The 18,555-nt window shown below is 38.4% G+C and overlaps 1 protein-coding gene and 1 long non-coding RNA gene across 9 annotated transcripts in view; both read left to right on the top strand.

Annotated features, from left to right (window-relative positions):
- The window catches only part of MTUS2 (microtubule associated scaffold protein 2), a 589,535-nt gene that overhangs the window by 291,925 nt on the left and 279,055 nt on the right, over window positions 1-18,555 (top strand). The window lies entirely within an intron of this gene.
- On the top strand, window positions 3,745-17,314 carry LOC119865909. Its single transcript, XR_005378423.1, has 3 exons — window positions 3,745-3,969; window positions 15,738-15,853; window positions 16,583-17,314. It is a non-coding gene; the product is annotated as an uncharacterized LOC119865909 (long non-coding RNA).

Here is an 18,555-nt window from a genome sequence, read left to right as displayed (position 1 = left end):
AAATTCAAATCTATAAATGTATACTTTGTAATCCAAACAAACATAAAACAAGACTAGAAAGACTAAAAAAATTAATTGTGGGTGGCTGGGCAGTGAGGAATGAACACAGGGTTTCTTTTAGAGACCATGAATTATTCTAAAATTAGATTATGGTGATAGCCCACCCAACTCTGTAAGTATACTAAAAACCATTGACTTTTACTATATAAGTAGGTGAAGTTTATGGCATATAAATTGTATCTCAATAAAGGTATTTAAAAAACTCAGCCAAGGAGTGCCTCAGTGGTACAGTTGGTTAAGCCTCCAACTCTTGGTTTCAGCTCAGGTTATGGTCTCAGGGTGGTGAGATCAAGCCCCACACAGGGGTCCTCACTCAGCACAGAGTCTACATGAGTTTCTGTCTCCCTCTGCCCCTCCCCTTGTACACTGTCTCTCTCTCTCAGTGAATAAATCTTTTTAAAAAAAATCCCAAAAATTCAACCAAAGTCAATACAAATCCCTTAAAAATGAAATGCACAAATCCCTTAAAAACTAAATGCATAGGCAGTTTTGCTAGAAATGAGCCAAAAGTGTGGGAATAGTATTTTGGAATAAGAATGAAAATTATCAAAGTTACATAAAAGGTAAAGATTAAGGTGGTATTAAGATGATAATGTGTCATAATCATTTAATTTTTTAAAATAGGCTAAAGATCACCCAGCTATTTTGGAAACTGATTTTCTCCTTCTACCCAACCCCCTGTGATATAGAGTAATTATTTGTCCATATTTATAAATATATGTCTACCGCACAACTTTTCACAGATGCATAATGTTTACCAAATAGATGGAGCCAAATTCTAGCTGTTGTAGATATTTAGACCATATCCAACTTCTTCCTGTCACTTTTTTGCTAATATCTATTGAGCAATTCTTATGTGCCTGGTCTTATGCTGGTACTTCCCATATATTGTCTCATGTAAGCTGCATCCACATGTGTCCTCACACACAGACAACCCTAATGAGAGAGATTCTTTTTATTATACTCCATCTTGCAAGTGAGAAAACCCAAGCACAAAACCTATGACCACACATTAATATTTTTTCTTTCTTGGATTTCATGGTAGAGTAATGCTCAGAAAGCTCTTTTCTACATCATTCACTTGTTTTCTTCTAGCATTTTGCATGGTTTATATTTACAAATTTTTAAGTTCTCCAGAATTATAGGGCACAAATAGGCAAGATTCCAATTTTATTTTATAACAAATGAGGCCAGGGGTTCTAAAACAGTATGTAAAATGATCCGTTTCCTCCTCTCCTGATTTGAGATGTTTATTATCATCATTACAACTATATTCTCTTTTTTTAAAGATTTTATTTATTTATTCATGAGAGACACAGAGAGAGGCAGAGACATAGGCAGAGGGAGAAGCAGGCTCCATGCAGGGAGCCTGATGCGGGACTCAATCCCAAAACCCCGGGATCACAACCTGAGTCAAAGGCAGACACTCAACCCCTGAGCCACCTAGGGATCTCATGACTATATTCTTATATCAATTAATATATATTTATTGACTATGGTGTTCTTTTTTATTAACACATGATTTTATTTCATAAAAACAAGAAAATGTTGGTAATTTTATTAATATTTCACATTACTCCCAATTGTGTTTATTTTAGTTTAAATTTTACTACCAGATAAAGTGGCAGTGTTTTTTTTTTTTATTTTAATGCCAGATAGTTAACATACGGTGTAATATTAGTTTCAGGTATACAATATAGTGATTCAACACTGCCATACATCAGTGGATGTTCATCACTGACAAGTGTATTCCTTAATCCTCATCACCTATTTCCCCCATCCCCCATTTTCCTCCCCTCTGACTGTGGCGTTCTCACTGAATTAGTCCTACTTGAGACACAGAGTTTGGTATACCCCTCTCTTTTCTCCTCTTAGTTTCTTGGTCTCTAGGGTTTCAGGTCTAGGTAATAATTACATTTTAAGAAAAACTCTGCCCCATGTTGAAAATACATAAGACAATTATTTAGATTCGTATCTGTTTCCATTGGTTTCAACACTTAGCTCTAGTGTTTTATGTATCACGACTTCCTCATTCTTATGCGCCTTATTCTGTGACTACTGCAGGTCCTGGGTGTCTGAGACAGTGATGGGGATGGAGGCAGAAGAATAACTCTCCTCCCCTTACTTTGGGCCCTCTCACCATCATCAGCATTTCCTAGGCTGGATTTTCTCTATCAAGCATCACCTGCTCTGTAATTAGCAACTCTTCTCCCAAACACCCTGTTGAAATGTTAGGTTGTCTGCAGTCATGGTTTGCCAGTGTAGAGAGTTTTCTTCTTTCTCTGAGTTTTCACGGATGAGAGACAGCACTGGAGCTGCTAACCAAATGCCATTTTAGAAACTCATTTTAACTTTTCTCTGTCAAAATAGAGATTGAATTTATTTATGAATATCTGCATCCTGTCTTTCCTGATTTCATCAAAATGAGCAGTTTCCTAAATGAGGAAGATATCCTCACTTAAGAAGAAATGAGGGAAAATGTTACATTTGGAATCTTCAGACTTGTAGGAATAAGCTAAGGAGAGACCAGTGCCCACAGAATGTGAAGGTAACCTTCTCACAGGGACACCAGCTCCTAAAGACTCTGGGCTGTTCTGAGCACCACTGTATTTTCTGGCACTGCTCACAATCTGTTGTGAGCCAAGGAAAACATGACTGCTGTGAGGTTGACCTCTCTGCAGTCCCATGTCCTGTCAGACAGCGTGCCAGAGATAGTGAAGGAGAACAGGAATTAGTTCTAAATGCTGCAGCTAATTTTGGAATGGCTTCCTTTTGTAGGAAACCACTTGCTAGTGCTTGGTGGTGCTCTGAACAAATTGTTCTCTGTCCTAAGTGATGGAATGAGGGTTTACTGGCATGGGAGGTGATCACCCAAAGGTGGATTTTGTTTTTTCGTTCACCTCTGCCTGCCAGTGTGCCCTATTAGATGATTAGAAATCACTAACCAATAGCAAATGCCCTGCTGAGTGTGATAACCCATCATTTGCACAATTTTAAGTAGAGCCCATGTGGTGGATAGTCAAGGACACTTCCCTCGTGGGAACCAGCCATATACAAACATTCCCACGGTTGGCTGCAGGTCATACATGAAAGTACAGCAAAGTCTATGGTCCTACTTATTCCAAGTCTGACATTATGCTTCTGGATTACTGGTATACCTGCTGGAGCAAGTTGGTGTCAGTATGCACTAGGTATCAGGAGGGGACCAGAAACAGCCACAGAGCTCCCTGACCCCTTCAGGGACCTGAAGAGATGAATTCTGTTCTAATTCTGAACTAAATTTATTGCTAGAATAAAATATATTAATGTTTGGTCCTTGAGAACATTTTAAGGCAGAGCAAATTTAATTACACCTAATGCCAGATCTTAACTAGTTATTTTTTTTTCTCAGTCATCAACTGTTGAGCACCAATTACATGACAAATACTAGAATACAACTAAGAGAACCCTGGCTTCAATATGCTTACCGTACAATGTAGTAGAACAAATCAATAGGTAGAAATGTTTTCATAATAGAATATGGTTAGTGACTGAATAGGAATAAATAGAGGGTACCCCAGAAGCATAAGGGAGGATGACTCACTTGTAGGAGTGACACATGTGACTCCTACACACATCCAGAATGAATGAGGAGCAGAGAAGCTTCCTGACATGGGCCTTGATGGGTACAGAGGAATTATCCAGGCAGACAGGGAACAACAGAGAGGAACATTCCAGGTAGAAGTCATAGCTAGAGATGTTGTTGGGGGAGGTACCAAACAGCTCAGTATGACTAGAGCCTTGGAAAGAAGATATAATTATACAAGTATGTAGAAACCCCATGACAAGAGCTTTACAAGAGCTTTGTGTGCAGAACCAATTTTGGTCTTCCCAGCCTTAATCAGAGCTGCAGACACATACTTAATAAAGGTAATGTGTTTCATTTATTTTCTTTCCTTTGTACCGTTTTGGTTAAAGATGCTTAAATGTTCATGAACCAAGATAAAGAGTCAGGTGGTATTTAGCCAAATAGGTAGTGAGTATTGAATTTGTGCAAGAAACTGTTCTAGAATCTGTGGATATTCAAAAAACAATCATAATAGTTAAATTTTATTATATATTTCCTGCCATCTGAAACAGTCCAACATGAGTATCTGGGTTTGTTTTTTTTTTAAGTTGACATACCATTTAAGAAATTGTGTGCATGTGTGCATATGTATTTTTTTGTCATATATTTACACACATGTATCAATAAGTGGTTCTCAAACCTTAAAGTACATCAAAATCATGTGGAGGGCTTGTAAAAACAATTTTCTGGGACCTCCCCCTAGTGTTTCTTATTCTGTATATTTGAGGTGGAGCCCAAGATTCTGTGCTTCCAGTAATAAGTTCCTAAGTGATGCTAAGGCTGCCGGCCCAGGGACCACTGATAAAAATTTGAGCAAGTTTTAAAAGTTCAGAATACTTCTGGAGTGTTACGCCACACTGTATGAGAGAAAAAGGGTTAAGGCCAAATCAGAGTAGGATAAGGTGAATCACAGGTGAATATTGTACTGACTTTTTTTTAGAGGAGAGAAAAAGATCGTTAAGCTAGAGCCATTGGCCACGTTAGCTTGAAGAGATGGCACAAAATGCAAATAGACAAGTGTTTTGTTTCAATGGGGCAGTAAGCTAGTTATCTTGGTTGATCTAGAGAATTCTTGGTGATGAAATAAGGAAAAAATTAACAGAGAATATTAGATTGGGAAGGAATGGTGAATGAAGTGTCCAAAGGGTCTTTAACAAAACCAAAACGTTTGTGTCTTGAATAATAGGCATAAAAGCGTCACTGTAGGGTTCTCAGAAGCATTACAATTGAGCTTAGCAAGATATTCTCTAAGGCCTGAATTAGATAAACAAAGGTCAGATAAACCAGAAGCCCCAAGACAAATAGAAAGCCTTTGTATTTTTCTAGGTCTAAGGTGATGAAAGCTTATGTCTAGCTTTTGTGTGTAAAAATATTAATAGAAAAAAATAAAATTGAAAAAACAGGTAAAACTATGGAGAGCTTATAATTTAAGAAGGCAGATAAGACAGACCTGTCAGCCCTCTTTTCTTTCTTTCATTTTTTTCTAAGTATGGTGCTCCATATATTGTCAAGGCTTAAATTGTTTGCTGAACAATACATGACTTACAGGTTAACTGCAAAAACATTTCCTGCCTCTCTTTTCTTATCCAAAAAAATAGGGATAATATAGCAAGTCTATCTTTGGGTATAACACAAACAAACAAAATAATTGGTATAAGTTATTTTCATCATCCAAAATCTGAGTATGATTATTACTGCTAATGACAGAATGAGAAATCAAGCTCTCGTGTGGATTTAAATTGGTTCAGAGAAAGAAAATTTGTGCACATTCCCCGCATAGAAAGAAGTTAATGGGGTGCCTCAGGAATTGGTGCCTACATTTGAAATAATTAGTTGGAGAAAAGTAGCTAGCTCATTGAAGTAGCCGATGACACAAAATTATGTAGGCTGGTAAAAACCACAGAGAGTTCTACAAAATATTCCAGAAGGATCTAATCAAACAGTATGACCAGAAAATAGGACAGTAGCTCCATTTTAATGAAGACAAATGACTTGCTTAGAAAAGGAAATAGGTTCAGTTTCCTTGGCATGTTGATTAACCCGGAGATATTAGAGGGAAAAGCACTGTGTCATGGTGGCTACTGCATGCCCTGGAATGCCAAAGCGCCATATCTCTTTGTTCATTCATTCGATCTTTCGTCTGTTCACTGGATTATTCATTCAGCATGCTCTTACTGTCTGCATGGGGGAATAAAGAATAAAAGTAAATCAAGACACAGGCCCTATTTTTAAACTAGCTCAGGCCTGTGAGAGAGAGTGAAGGGTAAACAGATGTGGCTATAAAACCACCAAATGAGTAATTGTATTCGTTTTCTATTACTGGGTAACACATTATACAGACTTAGCAGCTTCAAACAACACACCTTATTTCTCAATTTCCATGGGCCAGGAGTGTGTCAGGACAGCTCAGCAAGATTCCCCGCTCAGGATGGCGGAGGGCTGTAGTCAAGGTGCTGGCTGGCTATTTCCTCACCTGACACTCAACTGCAGAATTCATTTCCGTGCTGACCTAGGCTGTTGGCAGGATTTACTTTCCTGAGGCTGTATAACTGAGGGTCTTGGCTTTTTGTTTGCTGGTGTCTAGAGGCCACCTTCCGCTCCTAGAGGCCATCTGCAATCTTAGAGGTCGCCTGCAGTTCCTAAAAGTTACCTGCCATTCTTTGCCCCATGGACTTGCTCAACATGACCACTTACTTCCTCACATTAGGGAGGAGAATCTCTTGCTCTAGTCCGAGATGGATACTTATGTAGCATGTCACCTAAAGGCAACGTTCCCTCACCTTGCCGTATTTTATTTGTTATAAGCGAGTCACAGGTCCCACCTGCACTCAAGTTAAAGAGAGTACACAGGCATAAATAATAGGAGGTAGAATTATGGGGTATAGTCACACTGTAGGTTCTGTCTGTCACCATAATATACTAGAGGCTTCCTTGCCATGAGTACATTAGAAACAAATAAATTCAGGAGGTTATCAGATATGTTACACCCCACCTCTCGTGGCACTTTTAGTTATACCTTCATATCCAAGGTATTTGGCTGGCTTTATTGTTGGTCCTAGAACTGTCTTCCTTGCATTGCGCTTTATTGTCATGCTGTTAACTTGTACCAGAGTTCACAAATAAAAGCAATAAGAGTGACAATACTAATTACAATAGTAATTATTCTTATTGCTTTTATTTGATACAAGTTAATTTTCAGTTTAGTTTTCTTCTCAACTGACCAAGCTCCTAAAAACAGGTATGAAGTAAACTGAGTGAAGAATACTTCTGGAGTGTTACGCCACACTGTCCCCCACCCCTGCCATTTCATGGCCTTCTAAGAGTCCTTTAAAATTTTTAGGCAACTCACCTCTGTAATATTTGCCAAAGCATTCAATAGAAATCTCTCTCTTTGTATGCTTCCACTATAATAGCAAATATGGCCAGCCTAAATAGTTTTAGAAGGAAAAATAACCGATTCACAGTAGCACAAATGATATACGTTTACATGATTGGTTCAGACACCAGGGTAAAAAGTCTGTCTCTAATGGCAACCTGGTCCCCCTGCCCTGAGGGGGTAATTCTCTTACCCACTATGTCTCCTACTGTCATATGTAATATTGCCTCTGCATTTGTTGTAAAACATCATTGTTACTGTTGGTCTTCAGTTCTCTCAGTTCATTACATAATGTGCTTCATCAAAATTTATGGGTGCCTGGGTGGCTCAGTCAATTAAGCGTCTGCCTTTGGCTCAGGTCATGATCCGTAGGGTCCTGGGATTGAGTCCCGCATCAGGCTCGCTGCTCTGTGGGGAGTCTGCTTCTCCCTCTCCCTCTGCTGCTCTGCCCACATGTGGTCTCTGGCTGTCACCATCTCTCTGTTGAATGAATGAATGAATGAATGAATGAATGAATGAATGAATGAATGAAAGAAATCTTCAAAAAAATTTACATTAAAGTGTCAGATAATACCAATGCCTTTGTAATAAAGAGAGCATCGTAACTTCTGAGAGTGTCTCCTTTGCCCTGGCTGCAGTGTGCAGCCACACATGAGATGCAAATATTCTTGACATATCACTATTATAGAAACTGGGGTATCAGGTATTTGATTTTTAATACTGATATCAATACATGGTTTGCTTATTCCATTTAAAACAATATAAATTTTAAGAATACATTTGAGAATTAAATCTTTGAGAAGCAGTTATTATAATTTAAAACAGATTGACACTCCCATTTCTTGATCCAAAGATGTCAGCTCTTTACACGGATGTTTTAAAAAAAATTACCAGACAATTCGTATTCTAGGTCATCATGCAACCAAATTAGCAGCTGCTATCATTATGTTAGACTTGCACGGTATTTGGCATTCTGAACTCCAAATCAGACCTCCTTATTAATGTTTGGTAAACAGGCTAGGAGTAAAATGTTTGCTTGGCAGCTGAGATAAATAAATTATCCAACAAGCAATGCTACTTACTACATATGCAAGTATGACTAAGTGCCAGTGTGAAGACTAATGACGTTTGGTTTATAATCTTCATATTTCTTGCTGAAGTGGATGGGATGCACTGTTGTACACAGATCTGAGTTCATTGGCCTTCCATCTGTAACATGGGAAGCACAATAGAACCTGTGTTGCAGGATTGTTTTGAGGATGAGAGATAATTTGTGCAGCATGCCTAGTGCAATATAAGATATATTAAGTATGCAATACATGTTTATTGAATGAATGAACAAAATATTATTTTGAAGTATTATTGTGTGGCAGTTTCTTTTTTTTTAATTTTTATTTATTTATGATAGTCACACAGAGAGAAAGAGAGAGAGGCAGAGACACAGGCAGAGGGAGAAGCAGGCTCCACGCACCAGGAGCCCAATGTGGGATTCGATCCCGGGTCTCCAGGATCGCGCCCTGGGCCAAAGGCAGGCGCCAAACCGCTGCACCACCCAGGGATCCCTGTGTGGCAGTTTCTAATGAGGGTGGACTCATCAATGAGATATCAAACCGAGGACAAACAAGTAACAAACAGTGGTTACAGATATACTGGTTAACTTTAACAAGGTGACTATAATTATATCCCTTGTAAAAGAAATTCAGATAAAGCCTATTATGTCATGAAGTCAAAGCTGAATCTGCTACTCAGTTGATTCTAAGCCACACTCATTAACCATCAGTGAAGTACATTCAGGAAGAAGTAGTGTTCATCTGACAACCCTGTGACATCCTTTAGATTAAATTCATGGTTGGCACCTTATAATAGCCACACACCAATCCTCTCCTTGGAAAACTCCTTTAGCTGATAAAATGGGAACCACCATCTAGCTAATCATGTATGATTTCTGCAATTACAAATGTCTACCGGAGCCACAATCTGCAACCAAATTCTTCCTGTATTCTAGCACATAAAGCATGTGAAAGAAGGATTTTATATGCACAATACTAATATTCACTTTGACCCACTTAACTGTTTTCAATGAATTTTTTTAAGAATAGGACTAAATAATCACCATAATAAATATTTAAGAGGCGTTAGGATAGAGAGGGGTTTCCTAAAAGTATGATCTAGATGCTTTCATTTTTCTTATATGGGAGGCTTAAAGTGAGAAAGGAAAGTGCTTGATGGGCTTAGGAGTCTGATCTTTTGTGTGACATTGGAAGAATCCCCTAATCCTCTGACTTTCAAGTTTACATATACAACATTTGAGTTATACCAGATGAATTCCATAATGCTTTCCACTTAAGCAATCCAAAGTTGTTTGTAAATTGGCTGATCTGGATAAAGCCACAGTTCTGGTAGATCTGGATACTTCAGTGAACTGTAGTGGTGCATTCCAAAACCGAAGCTAGGGATCCCTGGGTGGCTCAGCGGTTTAGCACCTGCCTTCAGCCAGGGCATGATCTTGGAGTCCCGGGATCGAGTCCCACATCAGGTTTCCTGCATGGAGCCTGCTTCTCCTTCTGCCTGTGTGTCGGCCTCTCTCTCTGTGTCTCTCATGAATAAATAAATAAAAATCTTAAAAAAAGTAAAACCAAAGCTAAATTGTCCGGTTAGACAAGACAGGTCAGTTGTCATGCCATTACTCTTAACCTATGAACAGCCTAAAGATACCTCAGTAACTGATTAAAAAACTTAGGTTTTCCAGTTCTGCATGGTAGAATTTAACTGATAAATTTTAACTAATCACCCTCAAACACACAATATTTTATTTCCCTTGGGAACAAATGAGCTAATCCCACTCCAACTCCCTCCCCGCCCCTCCACACACACATTCTGGCTGCCACTCTGCCAACATCTTTCCACCATCCTGGGAGCCTCTCCTCATACGGTGTTACAACTGAAAATGGTTTAAAAGGGTATCAGGAGACTCAGGCCATACTTTCCCCCTGTGTGCTTCCATCTCCTGGGGAGAAGGGTGCCTGTCACCTGGTGGATCCCCCCTTCACAGCGTCACCTCCAGCCCAGGACAACCCCGCTCAGCTTCTGGCTATGCACGTGCCATGGACTTGATCCCATTCTGCCCATTCTCTGGCTTGGCTCTTACTGAATGAGCGCGGTATCCCCCTGCTTCTACTCCTCAGTTCTCCTCCTCTTAAGTTTTATTTAACACTGTTTCACTTGGGTTGAAAAAAGATTAGGTGATATTGTATCCTTGTAGCATTTCAGAGTCTCTGAGTTTTATTCGTTTGGATGGAAAAGAGACAGAGCCGTATTACTGATTCTGACCTGTATTTTCTGTTGCTCAGTCAAGAAGTTTCTTAGGAGTCAAAAGTATAGCCAGGTGGCTGGAAGGAAAACCAGCCTCAGGCATCTAAAAGATTCTAATCTTCCTCATTCAAAAGGTCTTAACAGGTATTTGGCAAATTATGACTGTGTTGTTTCAACAGTGGGTTTGCTGTCACATTACTCACTGGTTCTAACTACAAAAATTATACACACTAAAATACTATGTTTTGTAGACCAATTTAGTAGATAATAAATTCTTAGTTGAAAACATTTAAGATTTGTGGGAAAACGAGTTTTAAGCTATAGATTTTCATCGTGAACTATATCATTATTTAACATCTGTATTCATTTGGTTACTCTTCAATTTGCAGATGCTTTTCAAATATTTAAAAGCAACACGAACTAATCTATACAATCATTTTACATATCTTTCTTATGATATTGCAGAAGTCTATAGTCTGACTAGAAATATAAATGAATTAAAAGGCCATCATCTCATGCATTATTAAACATAGCAAATCCTACCACTGGCTAAATCAATTAACCATTGACCTTCTCCCAACACAATGTGCCAGGAATCAATTTCATAAATAATATACTTTTGCAGGGATAATGTAGAATGGGATTTCTGCACGGCTAATATTAGGATGACAGATAAAAGGCCAAGTGTCGGGACGTTCCTAGATACTTCTGCAGGAAGAGCAATGCATGAAATGAATTTAAATTACCTCTCATCATGCCCATATGCTAGAGCTTTTGCTTATATAGTTAATTGTCTGACAGATTTATACCACTTGAAGTTATTTAATATGGCTCAGCTGGATTGGATTTTATGTATTACCTATTAACAATTCATAACCATATAGCTTCCCCTTATATATTGAGTCTATAATTTTTACAAAACTGATTATTTCAAAAAGAAGAAAAATTATTGGTATGAAGATTAAGTCACATTAAAATAGCCCCTATCAAAACAGTAAGTGGAAAAGAATATAAGTTTAACTGTTGCCAGCTTCTGCTGATGGAATCAAATGCCATGAGAGAGGCATCCTGAACACATACAGATCTGTAACAAGAAACCCAGACCTATATTTTAAAGTTCCAATTTCCTTTCTTTGAATTGGAAGGATGAATTCTCATGGTTAGGAAGGTTGATAAAGATAAAACATAATACCATCATAAGGGTTTAGAAAATTTGAAAGGTTTACCTATATTTGATGAAACTATTTTCTCCGATAGCGTAACATACGTTTTTTCAGCCTTGAGATGTGTGGGTTTCTCTCACACCCCAACAAGGAAAATAAGACTCGAGTGAACTGGGTGGTTTAAGAGGATCAGAATTTCATTAAAAGGGGCTGATAGCATTCGGTCTTTCCATATCGCTATATAATTTGTAGTGCCCTTAGCAAAATAGAAACACATAAAGTAAGTCCAGTGCATTTGATCTTATCGCTGGAAACAAAGTAGACCTATTTATTGTCTGCCCGCTTCCAGTGATGCATCACGCATCACCGCCTTGGCACACAAACTGTGCCCTCATGGGACGGAGCAGAATAGAGTGAAAAGTGATGGACGGGATCATAAAGCAGCAGACTCAGGATAGACATCAGCCAAAAAAAAAAAGATTCCAATATTTAATCTTCAAATTACAAAATCAGTATAATATTGTGGAAATTTTGCATAGTCGAGGGAAAACCCCCAGGAATCCTAACACCTCAACTCAATTATGCATGTGTACATATTTTTCTTTCAGAACATTACTCTTTTTTGTTATTGAAGTATAGTTGACATACAGTGTTATATGTTTCAGGTATGCAACATAGTGATTGAAGAATTCTACACTCAGTGCTCATCACAACAAGTGTAGTCACCGTCTGTCAGCAATCAGCATTATGACAACATTGTGAACTGTATTCCCTATGCTGCACTTTTCATCTCTGTGACTTACGTATTTTATAATTTTGGACCTCTTAATCCCCTTCACCTATTGCACCAATCCCCCACAGTCTGGCAACTACCCAGTTTGTTCTCTGTATTTAGGAGTCTGTTTATTTGTTTTATTTTTTTAGTATTACATATAAGCAAAATCATATGGTATTTGTCTTTTCCTGTTTCACTTAACATAATGTCCTCTAGCTCCATCCATGTAATTGCAAATGGCAAGATCTCATTCATATTATGGCTGAATAATATTCCTTATATATATATATATATATATACATACACATATACATATTTCTTTATTTATGTTTATAAACATAAATGTAAATATCACATCCTCTTTATCTATTCCTCTGTTGATGGATACTTTGGTTGCTTCTGTATCTTGGCCATTGTAAATAATGCTGCAGTAAGCATAGGGGTGCATATGTCTTTTTTGAATTTGTGTTTGGGGTTTTTTTGAGGTAAATAGTGTAATTACTGGATCATATGGTATTTCTGTATTCAACTTTTTTGAGGAACCTCCATACTGTTTTCAACAGTGGCTGCACCAGTTTGCAGCCACCAGTAATGCACAAGAATTCCCCTTTCTCCATGTCCTTGCCAACACTTGTTTTTTCCTGTCTTTTTGATACTAGCCATTCTGACAGGTATAAGGTGATATAAGGTGATACCTCAGTGTGCTTATGATTTGCATTTCCTTGATGATCAGTGATGTTGACTGTTTTTTCATGTTTCTGTGAACGTTTTATATGTCTTCTTTGGGGAATTTATTCAGGTTTTCTATTTTTTAATCAGATAATTTCTTTTTTTGTTTTTTTGTAGGTGCTTTTTTGGGTGTTGAGTTGTATAAGTTTTTTATTTACTTGGATATTAACTTATCAGATATGTCACTTGCCAGCATCTTCTCATATTCAGTAGATTTACCTTTACCTTTGCTGCACAAAAGCTTTATATTTTAGTGTAGTCCCAATAGTTTGTTTACTTTTTTTTCCTTTGCCTGAGGAGACATACCTATAAATATGTTGTAAGAGATCACTGCCTGTACTTTCTTTTAGGAGTTTTATGGTTTCAGGGCTCATGTTTAGGCCTTTCATCCATTTTGAGTTTATTTTTGTGTGTGGTGTAAGAAAGTGGCCCAGTTTCATTCTTCTCATGTGTCTGTCCAGTTTTCCCAACATCTAACTCAATTATGTATGTGTACATACATTTTTATATGTATACATATCTCTTCTGACTGTACTCATAGTGTAATAAAATTTAACTTCTGTTTTTTCCCACTTAATGTTTCATCATAAGTATGGTGATATTAAAGATATTTAACAACTGGTAGAGTACAGATACCAACTCAGGAGGCATGGGCAGGAACTAATCAGAATGGACACTAGCCATAATAGTGTGCAGGCACACTGGCTACATACTGTTCTTACCCATTCCTTCAGTTCCCATGACTAAAATATTAATGATGGACTTAGCCACAATTAACCTAATCCTTGCCCTGCTGTTAATTAATCTAGGCTGCTATCATTTTTAGGATCATAAATAATCATGTAACAAACAAATTATGTTGAAGCATTTTTAAGGATTGGATTAGAAATGATTATAAACTTGGTTTTTAGTTCTAAAAACTGAAAGGTTGACAGTGGTCAAAAATAATAAATCACGAATGAATCAAGTGCCCATGTGTGGCAGTTACAGGTCCAAATATGATCCTGAATATATCACTTGAATATATCAAATGAAAATCCTACCTGCCATTGACAGAAGGCTCTCAAGTTACACAATACAAGGCACTGAAGTGCTCGTTACAAATGAAGAGTTCTAGAAGGGTTTTGGATGAAAGGGGAGAAGATGGTGGGTTTGGAACCCAGGTCTGAATCCTGGCTTTACCTCTTGCTGGCTCTGTGATTTGAAGTGAGTCACTAGCTGCTCTGAGTTTCAAAGGGAGACATTTCCCATGGTTACTTTAGGGTTACTCTGAGGATTCAAGTGGAGAGTCTCATAAATCTGATAGCACTTTGGAATCGGAAGGATTATTACTTAGTGCAAAATAGTTGTATTGCAGAATAGCTGTATTGGTCACTTTTAAAAATTATTCAAAAGTTTTCCAAACATAGGAAACTGGAGAATAGCAAAGCAAACAGCCATCTACTCAGCACTCACAATGAGTAAATCTTAACTTTTGCCAGATTTATTTCAGATCTCCTTTGAAATAAATAAAGCAGTGCAGACAGGGTAAAAGCTCCTTGTATTCTCCTAGTCACACAAAGGCACCCTGAAGTCTGACACTGCTGTATATACTTCCTATGGACATCATGGCAATAACATGTATTAGCACATAACATAGTATCATATCCTTAAATGCCAGATAAAGATATCAGAGTGTTCTGTATTCTGTTACTTGTTCATTTGTGAGATTCATTCATGTTCATCATACAGCTCTAATTCACTCATTTTTATTACTGCAGTGACATTCGACAAACTCCATTGTCTATGTTTCATCTCATTCTTGTGAGCATTTTCGTTTATTCTTGGTGCAGGGCTATTACAAACTGTGCTGAATGGGCATACCTGCACATGTCTCCTTGTGCGTGCATATGACTGTTTCTGTGGGTCTAGAAGTGGAATTGTTTGGTCATATGTGCATCTCCACATCTCCACTGTTCCTTAATTTAGCAAAATGTTCTCTAAGTAGCTCTGGCAATTTACCTCCATCAGGGTATACAAGTTCTGGTTTCTCCACATACTCACCCATACTTGGTATTTTCGACTTTTTAGTATCTTTAAGTGAAAAATGGACCCTACAAAGAAGTACTCAGATTTTATGTAATTTAGAGATGGTAATATTCTTGTTTCAACATTGAACCATGGTAACCAAACTCAGTACTTGCCCTGAAGGAGTAGAGAGTACCCATGACATTGAATTCTGAGGCTGATTGTAGTCTCAGCCCTGTGTCTCCTGACCATGACCACCACTCCAGGCTTCAGACGTCTCTCTCTGTCCTAGAGAGGTTGACTTCCCCAAATCAGAAGGAATACATGAAATACCCTGTGTGTGGCCACTAGTCAGAATCGCCAAAGCTAAAGCCAGGAATCTGTGTCTCCGACACACACTCCCAGGGTGAATTTTCACACCTAGGTTACCATAGATAAATCATAGCTCACCAAATGAAGTAGAAAAGATCAGTGTTGGGCATAATGCCAATTAATGTTAATTCAAAAAGTTTGTTAAAAAGGTTCTGAGAGGGGTGCCTGGGTGGCTCAGTGGTTGAGCATCTGGCTTTGGCTCAGGTAGTGATCCTAGGATCCTGGGATTGAGTCCCACATCGGGCTCCCCACAGGGGAGTCTCTGCCTGTCTCTCTGTGTCTCTCATAAATAAATAAGTAAAATCTGTTTTTTTATTTTTTTTATTTTTTTTAAAGGTTCTGAGTGACAAAATAAAAACAGAGGAAGAAGTTCTAAGGAAACTTGAAAGCCGGATTAAATGTCTGACTTTTTAAAATTGAACCCTGACTCGTGGTGTGAGCGCCTCCTCATGGTGGGTTTTAACATCACAGTTGTAGTGACTAAACCAAATACTGTCCCAGAGGCACAGTCAAAATGCTTCACTCCGGGGGGCCTGGCCCTCCTGGTCTCCCCCAAGTGTCTCTGCTCCCAGGAGGTTGAACACTTTGATCCTGGTAGGAATCCCATACAGGATCCCTCAAAACATTACTAATTCTAGAAGGCCTGCTAAACACTAGGCATTGGGTTCTTTTCACCTATTTTCTTATTTAGCTCTCAGGATGATTCCATGAGGTGAGTTATTATTTCATTTTTTCCAATTAAAAAATAGGAAATGGAAGGACCAGGGCTCAGCCCAGGTTAGTCTACAAAGCTGGAAATCGCTGCTATCTTGTCAGATCCTGGCAGCGTGAGGAGCACAGAGGGGGCTGGGCTAGGGGAGGAAAACCTGGCAATTCAGAAGAGTTATTTTCTGTCAAGCAAGGAAGGCACAGGAGAAAGAAACACCTCCTTGGCTTTTGTCACACTCAAGGAGTCTGAAAGAGATAAGGAGTACACGTGTTTCTGTCTCTTCTGCCTTGGTCCACTGGTTCACCCACACACTGCACCCACCTCTCCAGAAGGGACACTGTGTGGGGAGAAAAGAAAAACATGTCCTTCCAGGTAGTTAGCTCCCAAATCTGCATGGTGTCCTTGCCCCCAGCCTTGTTAATTTTTCCCCATGGTTCTTTACCAAAGGAGTCCTGAATTCTTTAAATTTCAGATGCTCAGGGAACCCATTGTCCAAGGACATCAGTCATGAGAAAGGATAGAGACCAGCATCTATTCTTTAGCACACCTGGCTCATCATACAAGCTCCCATCTCCAGAGTAGGCATACCACCAGAGGACCCCAGCAGAAATCAGCAGAGCTCAGAAAATGTGGAAGCTCAGTTTGGTGGAACAGCACTTTGGAAACAACCTCAATGACAGATCATGGAATATATATTAAACAGATTGGAACAGCTGTTCCAACAGCTGTATGGTGAGGCACTGTGTAGCTTTGAAAATGTTGATACAGAGAGTGTTCATGATTGTTATTGAAAAAGTCAGGCGAGGGGCACCTGGGTGGCTCAGTTCGTTAAGTGGCCAACTCTTGGTTTTGGTTCAAGTCTCAGTTGCCAGGTCATGAAATTGAGCCTTGTGTGGGGGTTCACACTCAGCGTAGGGTCTACTTAAGATTCTCTCTCTCTCTTCCTCTCCCTCTCCTTCTCCCCCTTCTTGTACTACAGATAGATGATAGATAGATAGATAGATAGATAGATAGATAGATAGATAGATAGATGATAGATAGATAGATAAAATATTTTTTAAAAATATCAGATGAGAGCTTATGTGCCTCAATCATTTAAGTGTCTGCCTTTGGCTCAGGTCATGATTCCAGGGTCCTGGGATCGAGTCCCGCATCCAGCTCCCTGCTCCTCAGGGAGCATGCTTCTCCCTCTCCCTCTACCTGCCGCTCCCTTTGCTTGTGCTCTCTCTTTCTCTCTGTCAAATAAATAAATAAAATATTTTTTAAAAAGTTAGGTGATATAATCTTAATTTTGTGTTTTTAAAGTTGACATATACATATGTTTGTGTATGTGGGTGTGTAAACTTCTAAAAAACACACAGGAATGCAAGTTTTATAACACAAATACAACATTGGAAGGACATATACGAAAAATAATGGGTAGTTTTATAATAAATTTTGGAGTCATTTTAATGATGTATATATACTTATGTATGTGTGTATACATACATGTACATGCATGTACACATACATACTCCAGACTTAAAACATAAAACTATTAAACTTCTAAGAAAAAAATGGGGAAAAATCTCTAGGCCTAGGACTAAGCAAAGAACTCTGGACATCAAATTCATGATCCATAAAAGGAAAAATTGATAAATTGGGCCTTATCAAAATGTAAAATTTTTACTTCGCAAAGACCCTGTTAAGAGGATGAAAAGATAGGCTACAGGGACTGCTATACATAAAGAGGTCTTAAAACTCAATAGTGAAAAAACCCAAACAGTTAGAACCAGGCAAAGAACACAAATAGCCATTTTATGGAAAATGATATACAGATGGTGTATGAGCATATGAATAAATACTCAAATTCATTAGCCATTAGAGAAATGCAAATTAAAACAACAATGTGATGATATCACTTTACATACCTATCAGGACAACTACAATAAAAGCTTATGACAATACCACGTGCTGGTGAATGCAGAAAATCTGTGTAACTCATACACTGCTGGAGGGAATTTAAAGTGGTATAGCCACTCTGGAGAATAATTTGGTGGTTTCCTATGGGACTATGCATTCAATTTCCATATAACCCAGCAATTATACCCCTGGGCATTTATCCAGCAGTGAAGATTTGTGTTCACACAAAAAAACCTGCACATAAATATTAATGGCAGCTTTATTTGTAATAGTCCCCAACCAGAAACAACCCAGAAGTCAGTCCTTCAGTAGGTACATGATTAAACCACTGTGGTGCACCCATACAATGGAATACTACTCAGCAATCAAAAGGGACGTGCTGTTGATACACACATCAACCTGGGTGAATCTCAGAGATTATTTTGAATGACAAATGTCAATACCAAAATGTTACATACTGTATGATTCCACTTATATAACCTTCTTGAAATGACAAAATTATAAAAATGGAAAATAGATTAGTTAGCAGTTAAGGGGTTACAG

The sequence above is a fragment of the Canis lupus genome, chromosome 25 (assembly GCF_011100685.1).
Source record: "Canis lupus familiaris isolate Mischka breed German Shepherd chromosome 25, alternate assembly UU_Cfam_GSD_1.0, whole genome shotgun sequence".
NCBI lineage: Eukaryota > Metazoa > Chordata > Mammalia > Carnivora > Canidae > Canis > Canis lupus.
This window is presented reverse-complemented; position numbering and strand designations above follow the sequence as displayed.